Genomic DNA, 15,136 nt, shown 5'->3' with positions numbered 1-15,136 from the left:
GGGCTCGAACCCACGACCCTGGGATTAAGAGCCTTATGTTCTACCGACTGAGCTAGCCGCGCTGAATCGGTGAGTATATGCCGGTTAGCACGTCAACACAGTACTCGTTTGGGTTGATTGGTCCCATACAGAACCTCCCCATGTTGCCTAATGTTTTCCTAACGTCACACTCGTCACGTAGTTCACTTTTATTTCATAATCATTTCTGAGAGGTAACAGAATTGCATGACAACCTGCAGAGCTAGTTTCGTCAAAGTTAACACACATACTTGATGTGACTCATAAGCCGAACGAGTTACTTTCCGACGTTATTTTAGATGTGCAAGTGCCAGTCAAAAACACGCGGCGACGGCAATATGCAAACCAATTCGCTAGTTAACACCGGTCTTGTTGTGCGTGTTTCAAGCTCAAGAGCATCTCCAAGCAGAAAATGGTCAACAGCAACGTTCACACGGTTTCGTACTGCTCAAGTGCTGCACTAAAACGGTATGTTTCTTTTTCAGATCTGGAAAAACACGACCGAGAGAGGAATCAAACACGCAATCTTCGGATACGAAGTCCGACGCCTTATCCATTAGGCCACACGGTCACTGACAAACAAGTGGAACTTATATACGACTCATCTCAAAACGCTCACACCACTGAGAGTTGTGTTTTCGTTCTACACAGACGCTGCCCCTTGCTCTTTCCCACCCATTTGATACATTCAACCTGCTACGAGACCTACCAAATATAGACTGGGAAACTAAACCACACACTTTGTGCATTCGGAAATGTAAGGCAGGGCGTCCCTCGCCGCATTTGCTACGATGTCCATTTGCTACTTCTGCAGAAGTGGCGGCGGCAGCGACGACGACGACGACGACGACGACAACCGCGGAAGGCTCTGAGATATGTGAGAAATACATCTATAAAATGTATTTCAGACTGTCCCATCCCACCTTATGCTGTACCGCTTTGGCAAATGCTTTATCTGCGCCATTCGCCTTAATCACATCTGAGAGTAATTCTTAATAAAACGCCTCTCGCTAATTGTTAGTCATCCCAGATACTGTTTGCTATAAGGCCACGACGCGCAACTGATATCCAAAATTCGTCTGCCTCCTGTGAGGATCGAACTCACGACCCCTGGTTTACTAGACCAGTGCTCTGCCACTGAGCTAAAGAGGCGCGGCCTAGCGGTACTTTTGCGTACTTCATCCTTACGGTCGTCTGGATCATCAGACTTCAGCTGACAACACTTCATATTACCGTCTAATATTTGCAGCTATGGCGACCCATTACTGCTTGCCTACACATCTGACACGTAAAGGAAGTGCTCTCCAAATAACACCACTTGCATTTCAGAACATGTCTTTCACACATGTCTACAAAATCACCTTCACCTTCAAATACAGTTTCGTAGCGACTGACGGAGACGTAGGCAAAGTTTAAAGTTGCTATTTCCATTACATCACGTTAATCAGAAAAACGGTAAGTTACATCTGCAGAGGAACAAAATTCCGTTCCTCCCCACGTGGGGCTCGAACCCACGACCCTGGGATTAAGAGCCTTATGTTCTACCGACTCAGCTAGCCGCGCTGAATCGGTGAGTATATGCCGGTTAGCACGTCAACACAGTACTCGTTTGGGTTGATTGGTCCCATACAGAACCTCCCCATGTTGCCTAATGTTTTCCTAACGTCACACTCGTCACGTAGTTCACTTTTATTTCATAATCATTTCTGAGAGGTAACAGAATTGCATGACAACCTGCAGAGCTAGTTTCGTCAAAGTTAACACACATACTTGATGTGACTCATAAGCCGAACGAGTTACTTTCCGACGTTATTTTAGATGTGCAAGTGCCAGTCAAAAACACGCGGCGACGGCAATATGCAAACCAATTCGCTAGTTAACACCGGTCTTGTTGTGCGTGTTTCAAGCTCAAGAGCATCTCCAAGCAGAAAATGGTCAACAGCAACGTTCACACGGTTTCGTACTGCTCAAGTGCTGCACTAAAACGGTATGTTTCTTTTTCATATCTGGAAAAACACGACCGAGAGAGGAATCAAACACGCAATCTTCGGATACGAAGTCCGACGCCTTATCCATTAGGCCACACGGTCACTGACAAACAAGTGGAACTTATATACGACTCATCTCAAAACGCTCACACCACTGAGAGTTGTGTTTTCGTTCTACACAGACGCTGCCCCTTGCTCTTTCCCACCCATTTGATACATTCAACCTGCTACGAGACCTACCAAATATAGACTGGGAAACTAAACCACACACTTTGTGCATTCGGAAATGTAAGGCAGGGCGTCCCTCGCCGCATTTGCTACGATGTCCATTTGCTACTTCTGCAGAAGTGGCGGCGGCAGCGACGACGACGACGACGACGACGACGACGACGACAACCGCGGAAGGCTCTGAGATATGTGAGAAATACATCTATAAAATGTATTTCAGACTGTCCCATCCCACCTTATGCTGTACCGCTTTGGCAAATGCTTTATCTGCGCCATTCGCCTTAATCACATCTGAGAGTAATTCTTAATAAAACGCCTCTCGCTAATTGTTAGTCATCCCAGATACTGTTTGCTATAAGGCCACGACGCGCAACTGATATCCAAAATTCGTCTGCCTCCTGTGAGGATCGAACTCACGACCCCTGGTTTACTAGACCAGTGCTCTGCCACTGAGCTAAAGAGGCGCGGCCTAGCGGTACTTATGCGTACTTCATCCTTACGGTCGTCTGGATCATCAGACTTCAGCTGACAACACTTCATATTACCGTCTAATATTTGCAGCTATGGCGACCCATTACTGCTTGCCTACACATCTGACACGTAAAGGAAGTGCTCTCCAAATAACACCACTTGCATTTCAGAACATGTCTTTCACACATGTCTACAAAATCACCTTCACCTTCAAATACAGTTTCGTAGCGACTGACGGAGACGTAGGCAAAGTTTAAAGTTGCTATTTCCATTACATCACGTTAATCAGAAAAACGGTAAGTTACATCTGCAGAGGAACAAAATTCCGTTCCTCCCCACGTGGGGCTCGAACCCACGACCCTGGGATTAAGAGCCTTATGTTCTACCGACTCAGCTAGCCGCGCTGCCTCGGTGAGTATATGCCGGTTAGCACGTCACACAGTACTCGTTTGGGTTGATTGGTCCCATACAGAACCTCCCCATGTTGCCTAATGTTTTCCTAACGTCACACTCGTCACGTAGTTCACTTTTATTTCATAATCATTTCTGAGAGGTAACAGAATTGCATGACAACCTGCAGAGCTAGTTTCGTCAAAATTAACACACATACTTGATGTGACTCATAAGCCGAACGAGTTACTTCCCGACGTTATTTTAGATGTGCAAGTGCCAGTCAAAAACACGCGGCGACGGCAATATGCAAACCAATTCGCTAGTTAACACCGGTCTTGTGCGTGTTTCAAGCTCAAGAGCATCTCCAAGCAGAAAATGGTCAACAGCAACGTTCACACGGTTTCGTACTGCTCAAGTGCTGCACTAAAACGGTATGTTTCTTTTTCATATCTGGAAAAACACGACCGAGAGAGGAATCAAACACGCAATCTTCGGATACGAAGTCCGACGCCTTATCCATTAGGCCACACGGTCACTGACAAACAAGTGGAACTTATATACGACTCATCTCAAAACGCTCACACCACTGAGGAGTTGTGTTTTCGTTCTACACAGACGCTGCCCCTTGCTCTTTCCCACCCATTTGATACATTCAACCTGCTACGAGACCTACCAAATATAGACTGGGAAACTAAACCACACACTTTGTGCATTCGGAAATGTAAGGCAGGGCGTCCCTCGCCGCATTTGCTACGATATCCATTTGCTACTTCTGCAGAAGTGGCGGCGGCGGCGGCGAAATACATCTATAAAATTTATTTCAGACTGTCCCATCCCACCTTATGCTGTACCGCTTTGGCAAATGCTTTATCTGCGCCATTCGCCTTAATCACATCTGAGAGTAATTCTTAATAAAACGCCTCTCGCTAATTGTTAGTCATCCCAGATACTGTTTGCTATAAGGCCACGACGCGCAACTGATATCCAAAATTCGTCTGCCTCCTGTGAGGATCGAACTCACGACCCCTGGTTTACTAGACCAGTGCTCTGCCACTGAGCTAAAGAGGCGCGGCCTAGCGGTACTTTTGCGTACTTCATCCTTACGGTCGTCTGGATCATCAGACTTCAGCTGACAACACTTCATATTACCGTCTAATATTTGCAGCTATGGCGACCCATTACTGCTTGCCTACACATCTGACACGTAAAGGAAGTGCTCTCCAAATAACACCACTTGCATTTCAGAACATGTCTTTCACACATGTCTACAAAATCACCTTCACCTTCAAATACAGTTTCGTAGCGACTGACGGAGACGTAGGCAAAGTTTAAAGTTGCTATTTCCATTACATCACGTTAATCAGAAAAACGGTAAGTTACATCTGCAGAGGAACAAAATTCCGTTCCTCCCCACGTGGGGCTCGAACCCACGACCCTGGGATTAAGAGCCTTATGTTCTACCGACTGAGCTAGCCGCGCTGCTTCGGTGAGTATATGCCGGTTAGCACGTCACACAGTACTCGTTTGGGTTGATTGGTCCCATACAGAACCTCCCCATGTTGCCTAATGTTTTCCTAACGTCACACTCGTCACGTAGTTCACTTTTATTTCATAATCATTTCTGACAGGTAACAGAATTGCATGACAACCTGCAGAGCTAGTTTCGTCAAAATTAACACACATACTTGATGTGACTCATAAGCCGAACGAGTTACTTTCCGACGTTATTTTAGATGTGCAAGTGCCAGTCAAAAACACGCGGCGACGGCAATATGCAAACCAATTCGCTAGTTAACACCGGTCTTGTTGTGCGTGTTTCAAGCTCAAGAGCATCTCCAAGCAGAAAATGGTCAACAGCAACGTTCACACGGTTTCGTACTGCTCAAGTGCTGCACTAAAACGGTATGTTTCTTTTTCATATCTGGAAAAACACGACCGAGAGAGGAATCAAACACGCAATCTTCGGATACGAAGTCCGACGCCTTATCCATTAGGCCACACGGTCACTGACAAACAAGTGGAACTTATATACGACTCATCTCAAAACGCTCACACCTCTGAGGAGTTGTGTTTTCGTTCTACACAGACGCTGCCCCTTGCTCTTTCCCACCCATTTGATACATTCAACCTGCTACGAGACCTACCAAATATAGACTGGGAAACTAAACCACACACTTTGTGCATTCGGAAATGTAAGGCAGGGCGTCCCTCGCCGCATTTGCTACGATGTCCATTTGCTACTTCTGCAGAAGTGGCGGCGGCGACGACGACGACGACGACAACCGCGGAAGGCTCTGAGATATGTGAGAAATACATCTATAAAATATATTTCAGACTGTCCCATCCCACCTTATGCTGTACCGCTTTGGCAAATGCTTTATCTGCGCCATTCGCCTTAATCACATCTGAGAGTAATTCTTAATAAAACGCCTCTCGCTAATTGTTAGTCATCCCAGATACTGTTTGCTATAAGGCCACGACGCGCAACTGATATCCAAAATTCGTCTGCCTCCTGTGAGGATCGAACTCACGACCCCTGGTTTACTAGACCAGTGCTCCGCCACTGAGCTAAAGAGGCGCGGCCTAGCGGTACTTTTGCGTACTTCATCCTTACGGTCGTCTGGATCATCAGACTTCAGCTGACAACACTTCATATTACCGTCTAATATTTGCAGCTATGGCGACCCATTACTGCTTGCCTACACATCTGACACGTAAAGGAAGTGCTCTCGAAATAACACCACTTGCATTTCAGAACATGTCTTTCACACATGTCTACAAAATCACCTTCACCTTCAAATACAGTTTCGTAGCGACTGACGGAGACGTAGGCAAAGTTTAAAGTTGCTATTTCCATTACATCACGTTAATCAGAAAAACGGTAAGTTACATCTGCAGAGGAACAAAATTCCGTTCCTCCCCACGTGGGGCTCGAACCCACGACCCTGGGATTAAGAGCCTTATGTTCTACCGACAGAGCTAGCCGCGCTGAATCGGTGAGTATATGCCGGTTAGCACGTCAACACAGTACTCGTTTGGGCTGATTGGTCCCATACAGAACCTCCCCATGTTGCCTAATGTTTTCCTAACGTCACACTCGTCACGTAGTTCACTTTTATTTCATAATCATTTCTGAGAGGTAACAGAATTGCATGACAACCTGCAGAGCTAGTTTCGTCAAAGTTAACACACATACTTGATGTGACTCATAAGCCGAACGAGTTACTTTCCGACGTTATTTTAGATGTGCAAGTGCCAGTCAAAAACACGCGGCGACGGCAATATGCAAACCAATTCGCTAGTTAACACCGGTCTTGTTGTGCGTGTTTCAAGCTCAAGAGCATCTCCAAGCAGAAAATGGTCAACAGCAACGTTCACACGGTTTCGTACTGCTCAAGTGCTGCACTAAAACGGTATGTTTCTTTTTCATATCTGGAAAAACACGACCGAGAGAGGAATCAAACACGCAATCTTCGGATACGAAGTCCGACGCCTTATCCATTAGGCCACACGGTCACTGACAAACAAGTGGAACTTATATACGACTCATCTCAAAACGCTCACACCACTGAGGAGTTGTGTTTTCGTTCTACACAGACGCTGCCCCTTGCTCTTTCCCACCCATTTGATACATTCAACCTGCTACGAGACCTACCAAATATAGACTGGGAAACTAAACCACACACTTTGTGCATTCGGAAATGTAAGGCAGGGCGTCCCTCGCCGCATTTGCTACGATATCCATTTGCTACTTCTGCAGAAGTGGCGGCGGCGGCGACGAAATACATCTATAAAATATATTTCAGACTGTCCCATCCCACCTTATGCTGTACCGCTTTGGCAAATGCTTTATCTGCGCCATTCGCCTTAATCACATCTGAGAGTAATTCTTAATAAAACGCATCTCGCTAATTGTTAGTCATCCCAGATACTGTTTGCTATAAGGCCACGACGCGCAACTGATATCCAAAATTCGTCTGCCTCCTGTGAGGATCGAACTCACGACCCCTGGTTTACTAGACCAGTGCTCTGCCACTGAGCTAAAGAGGCGCGGCCTAGCGGTACTTTTGCGTACTTCATCCTTACGGTCGTCTGGATCATCAGACTTCAGCTGACAACACTTCATATTACCGTCTAATATTTGCAGCTATGGCGACCCATTACTGCTTGCCTACACATCTGACACGTAAAGGAAGTGCTCTCCAAATAACACCACTTGCATTTCAGAACATGTCTTTCACACATGTCTACAAAATCACCTTCACCTTCAAATACAGTTTCGTAGCGACTGACGGAGACGTAGGCAAAGTTTAAAGTTGCTATTTCCATTACATCACGTTAATCAGAAAAACGGTAAGTTACATCTGCAGAGGAACAAAATTCCGTTCCTCCCCACGTGGGGCTCGAACCCACGACCCTGGGATTAGGAGCCTTATGTTCTACCGACTGAGCTAGCCGCGCTGCCTCGGTGAGTACATGCCGGTTAGCACGTCACACAGTACTCGTTTGGGTTGATTGGTCCGATACAGAACCTCCCCATGTTGCCTAATGTTTTCCTAACGTCACACTCGTCACGTAGTTCACTTTTATTTCATAATCATTTCTGAGAGGTAACAGAATTGCATGACAACCTGCAGAGCTAGTTTCGTCAAAATTAACACACATACTTGATGTGACTCATAAGCCGAACGAGTTACTTTCCGACGTTATTTTAGATGTGCAAGTGCCAGTCAAAAACACGCGGCGACGGCAATATGCAAACCAATTCGCTAGTTAACACCGGTCTTGTTGTGCGTGTTTCAAGCTCAAGAGCATCTCCAAGCAGAAAATGGTCAACAGCAACGTTCACACGGTTTCGTACTGCTCAAGTGCTGCACTAAAACGGTATGTTTCTTTTTCATATCTGGAAAAACACGACCGAGAGAGGAATCAAACACGCAATCTTCGGATACGAAGTCCGACGCCTTATCCATTAGGCCACACGGTCACTGACAAACAAGTGGAACTTATATACGACTCATCTCGAAACGCTCACACCTCTGAGGAGTTGTGTTTTCGTTCTACACAGACGCTGCCCCTTGCTCTTTCCCACCCATTTGATACATTCAACCTGCTACGAGACCTACCAAATATAGACTGGGAAACTAAACCACACACTTTGTGCATTCGGAAATGTAAGGCAGGGCGTCCCTCGCCGCATTTGCTACGATGTCCATTTGCTACTTCTGCAGAAGTGGCGGCGGCAGCGACGACGACGACGACGACGACAACCGCGGAAGGCTCTGAGATATGTGAGAAATTCATCTATAAAATATATTTCAGACTGTCCCATCCCACCTTATGCTGTACCGCTTTGGCAAATGCTTTATCTGCGCCATTCGCCTTAATCACATCTGAGAGTAATTCTTAATAAAACGCCTCTCGCTAATTGTTAGTCATCCCAGATACTGTTTGCTATAAGGCCACGACGCGCAACTGATATCCAAAATTCGTCTGCCTCCTGTGAGGATCGAACTCACGACTCCTGGTTTACTAGACCAGTGCTCTGCCACTGAGCTAAAGAGGCGCGGCCTAGCGGTACTTTTGCGTACTTCATCCTTACGGTCGTCTGGATCATCAGACTTCAGCTGACAACACTTCATATTACCGTCTAATATTTGCAGCTATGGCGACCCATTACTGCTTGCCTACACATCTGACACGTAAAGGAAGTGCTCTCCAAATAACACCACTTGCATTTCAGAACATGTCTTTCACACATGTCTACAAAATCACCTTCACCTTCAAATACAGTTTCGTAGCGACTGACGGAGACGTAGGCAAAGTTTAAAGTTGCTATTTCCATTACATCACGTTAATCAGAAAAACGGTAAGTTACATCTGCAGAGGAACAAAATTCCGTTCCTCCCCACGTGGGGCTCGAACCCACGACCCTGGGATTAAGAGCCTTATGTTCTACCGACTGAGCTAGCCGCGCTGCCTCGGTGAGTATATGCCGGTTAGCACGTCACACAGTACTCGTTTGGGTTGATTGGTCCCATACAGAACCTCCCCATGTTGCCTAATGTTTTCCTAACGTCACACTCGTCACGTAGTTCACTTTTATTTCATAATCATTTCTGAGAGGTAACAGAATTGCATGACAACCTGCAGAGCTAGTTTCGTCAAAATTAACACACATACTTGATGTGACTCATAAGCCGAACGAGTTACTTCCCGACGTTATTTTAGATGTGCAAGTGCCAGTCAAAAACACGCGTCGACGGCAATATGCAAACCAATTCGCTAGTTAACACCGGTCTTGTGCGTGTTTCAAGCTCAAGAGCATCTCCAAGCAGAAAATGGTCAACAGCAACGTTCACACGGTTTCGTACTGCTCAAGTGCTGCACTAAAACGGTATGTTTCTTTTTCATATCTGGAAAAACACGACCGAGAGAGGAATCAAACACGCAATCTTCGGATACGAAGTCCGACGCCTTATCCATTAGGCCACACGGTCACTGACAAACAAGTGGAACTTATATACGACTCATCTCAAAACGCTCACACCAATGAGGAGTTGTGTTTTCGTTCTACACAGACGCTGCCCCTTGCTCTTTCCCACCCATTTGATACATTCAACCTGCTACGAGACCTACCAAATATAGACTGGGAAACTAAACCACACACTTTGTGCATTCGGAAATGTAAGGCAGGGCGTCCCTCGCCGCATTTGCTACGATATCCATTTGCTACTTCTGCAGAAGTGGCGGCGGCGGCGACGAAATACATCTATAAAATATATTTCAGACTGTCCCATCCCACCTTATGCTGTACCGCTTTGGCAAATGCTTTATCTGCGCCATTCGCCTTAATCACATCTGAGAGTAATTCTTAATAAAACGCCTCTCGCTAATTGTTAGTCATCCCAGATACTGTTTGCTATAAGGCCACGACGCGCAACTGATATCCAAAATTCGTCTGCCTCCTGTGAGGATCGAACTCACGACCCCTGGTTTACTAGACCAGTGCTCTGCCACTGAGCTAAAGAGGCGCGGCCTAGCGGTACTTTTGCGTACTTCATCCTTACGGTCGTCTGGATCATCAGACTTCAGCTGACAACACTTCATATTACCGTCTAATATTTGCAGCTATGGCGACCCATTACTGCTTGCCTACACATCTGACACGTAAAGGAAGTGCTCTCCAAATAACACCACTTGCATTTCAGAACATGTCTTTCACACATGTCTACAAAATCACCTTCACCTTCAAATACAGTTTCGTAGCGACTGACGGAGACGTAGGCAAAGTTTAAAGTTGCTATTTCCATTACATCACGTTAATCAGAAAAACGGTAAGTTACATCTGCAGAGGAACAAAATTCCGTTCCTCCCCACGTGGGGCTCGAACCCACGACCCTGGGATTAAGAGCCTTATGTTCTACCGACTGAGCTAGCCGCGCTGCCTCGGTGAGTATATGCCGGTTAGCACGTCACACAGTACTCGTTTGGGTTGATTGGTCCCATACAGAACCTCCCCATGTTGCCTAATGTTTTCCTAACGTCACACTCGTCACGTAGTTCACTTTTATTTCATAATCATTTCTGAGAGGTAACAGAATTGCATGACAACCTGCAGAGCTAGTTTCGTCAAAATTAACACACATACTTGATGTGACTCATAAGCCGAACGAGTTACTTCCCGACGTTATTTTAGATGTGCAAGTGCCAGTCAAAAACACGCGGCGACGGCAATATGCAAACCAATTCGCTAGTTAACACCGGTCTTGTGCGTGTTTCAAGCTCAAGAGCATCTCCAAGCAGAAAATGGTCAACAGCAACGTTCACACGGTTTCGTACTGCTCAAGTGCTGCACTAAAACGGTATGTTTCTTTTTCATATCTGGAAAAACACGACCGAGAGAGGAATCAAACACGCAATCTTCGGATACGAAGTCCGACGCCTTATCCATTAGGCCACACGGTCACTGACAAACAAGTGGAACTTATATACGACTCATCTCAAAACGCTCACACCAATGAGGAGTTGTGTTTTCGTTCTACACAGACGCTGCCCCTTGCTCTTTCCCACCCATTTGATACATTCAACCTGCTACGAGACCTACCAAATATAGACTGGGAAACTAAACCACACACTTTGTGCATTCGGAAATGTAAGGCAGGGCGTCCCTCGCCGCATTTGCTACGATATCCATTTGCTACTTCTGCAGAAGTGGCGGCGGCGGCGACGAAATACATCTATAAAATATATTTCAGACTGTCCCATCCCACCTTATGCTGGACCGCTTTGGCAAATGCTTTATCTGCGCCATTCGCCTTAATCACATCTGAGAGTAATTCTTAATAAAACGCCTCTCGCTAATTGTTAGTCATCCCAGATACTGTTTGCTATAAGGCCACGACGCGCAACTGATATCCAAAATTCGTCTGCCTCCTGTGAGGATCGAACTCACGACCCCTGGTTTACTAGACCAGTGCTCTGCCACTGAGCTAAAGAGGCGCGGCCTAGCGGTACTTTTGCGTACTTCATCCTTACGGTCGTCTGGATCATCAGACTTCAGCTGACAACACTTCATATTACCGTCTAATATTTGCAGCTATGGCGACCCATTACTGCTTGCCTACACATCTGACACGTAAAGGAAGTGCTCTCCAAATAACACCACTTGCATTTCAGAACATGTCTTTCACACATGTCTACAAAATCACCTTCACCTTCAAATACAGTTTCGTAGCGACTGACGGAGACGTAGGCAAAGTTTAAAGTTGCTATTTCCATTACATCACGTTAATCAGAAAAACGGTAAGTTACATCTGCAGAGGAACAAAATTCCGTTCCTCCCCACGTGGGGCTCGAACCCACGACCCTGGGATTAACAGCCTTATGTTCTACCGACTGAGCTAGCCGCGCTGCTTCGGTGAGTATATGCCGGTTAGCACGTCACACAGTACTCGTTTGGGTTGATTGGTCCGATACAGAACCTCCCCATGTTGCCTAATGTTTTCCTAACGTCACACTCGTCACGTAGTTCACTTTTATTTCATAATCATTTCTGAGAGGTAACAGAATTGCATGACAACCTGCAGAGCTAGTTTCGTCAAAATTAACACACATACTTGATGTGACTCATAAGCCGAACGAGTTACTTTCCGACGTTATTTTAGATGTGCAAGTGCCAGTCAAAAACACGCGGCGACGGCAATATGCAAACCAATTCGCTAGTTAACACCGGTCTTGTTGTGCGTGTTTCAAGCTCAAGAGCATCTCCAAGCAGAAAATGGTCAACAGCAACGTTCACACGGTTTCGTACTGCTCAAGTGCTGCACTAAAACGGTATGTTTCTTTTTCATATCTGGAAAAACACGACCGAGAGAGGAATCAAACACGCAATCTTCGGATACGAAGTCCGACGCCTTATCCATTAGGCCACACGGTCACTGACAAACAAGTGGAACTTATATACGACTCATCTCAAAACGCTCACACCTCTGAGGAGTTGTGTTTTCGTTCTACACAGACGCTGCCCCTTGCTCTTTCCCACCCATTTGATACATTCAACCTGCTACGAGACCTACCAAATATAGACTGGGAAACTAACCACACACTTTGTGCATTCGGAAATGTAAGGCAGGGCGTCCCTCGCCGCATTTGCTACGATGTCCATTTGCTACTTCTGCAGAAGTGGCGGCGGCGACGACGACGACGACGACGACGACGACGACGACAACCGCGGAAGGCTCTGAGATATGTGAGAAATACATCTATAAAATATATTTCAGACTGTCCCATCCCACCTTATGCTGTACCGCTTTGGCAAATGCTTTATCTGCGCCATTCGCCTTAATCACATCTGAGAGTAATTCTTAATAAAACGCCTCTCGCTAATTGTTAGTCATCCCAGATACTGTTTGCTACAAGGCCACGACGCGCAACTGATATCCAAAATTCGTCTGCCTCCTGTGAGGATCGAACTCACGACCCCTGGTTTACTAGACCAGTGCTCCGCCACTGAGCTAAAGAGGCGCGGCCTAGCGGTACTTTTGCGTACTTCATCCTTACGGTCGTCTGGATCATCAGACTTCAGCTGACAACACTTCATATTACCGTCTAATATTTGCAGCTATGGCGACCCATTACTGCTTGCCTACACATCTGACACGTAAAGGAAGTGCTCTCCAAATAACACCACTTGCATTTCAGAACATGTCTTTCACACATGTCTACAAAATCACCTTCACCTTCAAATACAGTTTCGTAGCGACTGACGGAGACGTAGGCAAAGTTTAAAGTTGCTATTTCCATTACATCACGTTAATCAGAAAAACGGTAAGTTACATCTGCAGAGGAACAAAATTCCGTTCCTCCCCACGTGGGGCTCGAACCCACGACCCTGGGATTAAGAGCCTTATGTTCTACCGACAGAGCTAGCCGCGCTGAATCGGTGAGTATATGCCGGTTAGCACGTCAACACAGTACTCGTTTGGGCTGATTGGTCCGATACAGAACCTCCCCATGTTGCCTAATGTTTTCCTAACGTCACACTCGTCACGTAGTTCACTTTTATTTCATAATCATTTCTGAGAGGTAACAGAATTGCATGACAACCTGCAGAGCTAGTTTCGTCAAAGTTAACACACATACTTGATGTGACTCATAAGCCGAACGAGTTACTTTCCGACGTTATTTTAGATGTGCAAGTGCCAGTCAAAAACACGCGGCGACGGCAATATGCAAACCAATTCGCTAGTTAACACCGGTCTTGTTGTGCGTGTTTCAAGCTCAAGAGCATCTCCAAGCAGAAAATGGTCAACAGCAACGTTCACACGGTTTCGTACTGCTCAAGTGCTGCACTAAAACGGTATGTTTCTTTTTCAGATCTGGAAAAACACGACCGAGAGAGGAATCAAACACGCAATCTTCGGATACGAAGTCCGACGCCTTATCCAATAGGCCACACGGTCACTGACAAACAAGTGGAACTTATATACGACTCATCTCAAAACGCTCACACCACTGAGGAGTTGTGTTTTCGTTCTACACAGACGCTGCCCCTTGCTCTTTCCCACCCATTTGATACATTCAACCTGCTACGAGACCTACCAAATATAGACTGGGAAACTAAACCACACACTTTGTGCATTCGGAAATGTAAGGCAGGGCGTCCCTCGCCGCATTTGCTACGATATCCATTTGCTACTTCTGCAGAAGTGGCGGCGGCGGCGACGAAATACATCTATAAAATATATTTCAGACTGTCCCATCCCACCTTATGCTGTACCGCTTTGGCAAATGCTTTATCTGCGCCATTCGCCTTAATCACATCTGAGAGTAATTCTTAATAAAACGCCTCTCGCTAATTGTTAGTCATCCCAGATACTATTTGCTATAAGGCCACGACGCGCAACTGATATCCAAAATTCGTCTGCCTCCTGTGAGGATCGAACTCACGACCCCTGGTTTACTAGACCAGTGCTCTGCCACTGAGCTAAAGAGGCGCGGCCTAGCGGTACTTTTGCGTACTTCATCCTTACGGTCGTCTGGATCATCAGACTTCAGCTGACAACACTTCATATTACCGTCTAATATTTGCAGCTATGGCGACCCATTACTGCTTGCCTACACATCTGACACGTAAAGGAAGTGCTCTCCAAATAACACCACTTGCATTTCAGAACATGTCTTTCACACATGTCTACAAAATCACCTTCACCTTCAAATACAGTTTCGTAGCGACTGACGGAGACGTAGGCAAAGTTTAAAGTTGCTATTTCCATTACATCACGTTAATCAGAAAAACGGTAAGTTACATCTGCAGAGGAACAAAATTCCGTTCCTCCCCACGTGGGGCTCGAACCCACGACCCTGGGATTAAGAGCCTTATGTTCTACCGACTGAGCTAGCCGCGCTGCCTCGGTGAGTACATGCCGGTTAGCACGTCACACAGTACTCGTTTGGGTTGATTGGTCCGATACAGAACCTCCCCATGTTGCCTAATGTTTTCCTAACGTCACACTCGTCACGTAGTTCACTTTTAT

The 15,136-nt window shown here is 46.1% G+C and overlaps 10 non-coding genes across 10 annotated transcripts; all 10 read right to left on the bottom strand.

Moving 5' to 3' along the window:
• Positions 1 to 1,098: 1,098 nt before the first annotated feature.
• Trnat-agu (transfer RNA threonine (anticodon AGU)) lies at positions 1,099 to 1,170 on the bottom strand. Its single transcript has one exon. It is a non-coding gene; the product is annotated as a tRNA-Thr (tRNA).
• A 1,456-nt stretch (positions 1,171 to 2,626) lies between these two features.
• On the bottom strand, positions 2,627 to 2,698 carry Trnat-agu (transfer RNA threonine (anticodon AGU)). Its single transcript has one exon. It is a non-coding gene; the product is annotated as a tRNA-Thr (tRNA).
• A 1,396-nt stretch (positions 2,699 to 4,094) lies between these two features.
• Trnat-agu (transfer RNA threonine (anticodon AGU)) lies at positions 4,095 to 4,166 on the bottom strand. The gene has a single exon. It is a non-coding gene; the product is annotated as a tRNA-Thr (tRNA).
• Positions 4,167 to 5,604: 1,438 nt separating this feature from the next.
• Positions 5,605 to 5,676, bottom strand: Trnat-agu (transfer RNA threonine (anticodon AGU)). Its single transcript has one exon. It is a non-coding gene; the product is annotated as a tRNA-Thr (tRNA).
• A 1,400-nt stretch (positions 5,677 to 7,076) lies between these two features.
• Positions 7,077 to 7,148, bottom strand: Trnat-agu (transfer RNA threonine (anticodon AGU)). Its single transcript has one exon. It is a non-coding gene; the product is annotated as a tRNA-Thr (tRNA).
• A 1,444-nt stretch (positions 7,149 to 8,592) lies between these two features.
• Trnat-agu (transfer RNA threonine (anticodon AGU)) lies at positions 8,593 to 8,664 on the bottom strand. The gene has a single exon. It is a non-coding gene; the product is annotated as a tRNA-Thr (tRNA).
• A 1,396-nt stretch (positions 8,665 to 10,060) lies between these two features.
• Positions 10,061 to 10,132, bottom strand: Trnat-agu (transfer RNA threonine (anticodon AGU)). The gene has a single exon. It is a non-coding gene; the product is annotated as a tRNA-Thr (tRNA).
• Positions 10,133 to 11,528: 1,396 nt separating this feature from the next.
• Positions 11,529 to 11,600, bottom strand: Trnat-agu (transfer RNA threonine (anticodon AGU)). The gene has a single exon. It is a non-coding gene; the product is annotated as a tRNA-Thr (tRNA).
• A 1,452-nt stretch (positions 11,601 to 13,052) lies between these two features.
• Trnat-agu (transfer RNA threonine (anticodon AGU)) lies at positions 13,053 to 13,124 on the bottom strand. Its single transcript has one exon. It is a non-coding gene; the product is annotated as a tRNA-Thr (tRNA).
• Positions 13,125 to 14,524: 1,400 nt separating this feature from the next.
• On the bottom strand, positions 14,525 to 14,596 carry Trnat-agu (transfer RNA threonine (anticodon AGU)). The gene has a single exon. It is a non-coding gene; the product is annotated as a tRNA-Thr (tRNA).
• Between the last annotated feature and the right edge of the window lie 540 nt (positions 14,597 to 15,136).

This window comes from Schistocerca gregaria, chromosome 4, assembly GCF_023897955.1.
Source record: "Schistocerca gregaria isolate iqSchGreg1 chromosome 4, iqSchGreg1.2, whole genome shotgun sequence".
Classification (NCBI taxonomy): Eukaryota; Metazoa; Arthropoda; class Insecta; order Orthoptera; family Acrididae; genus Schistocerca; species Schistocerca gregaria.
Note: the sequence above shows the minus strand (reverse complement) of the source record. Positions and strands in the feature narration are given on the sequence as shown.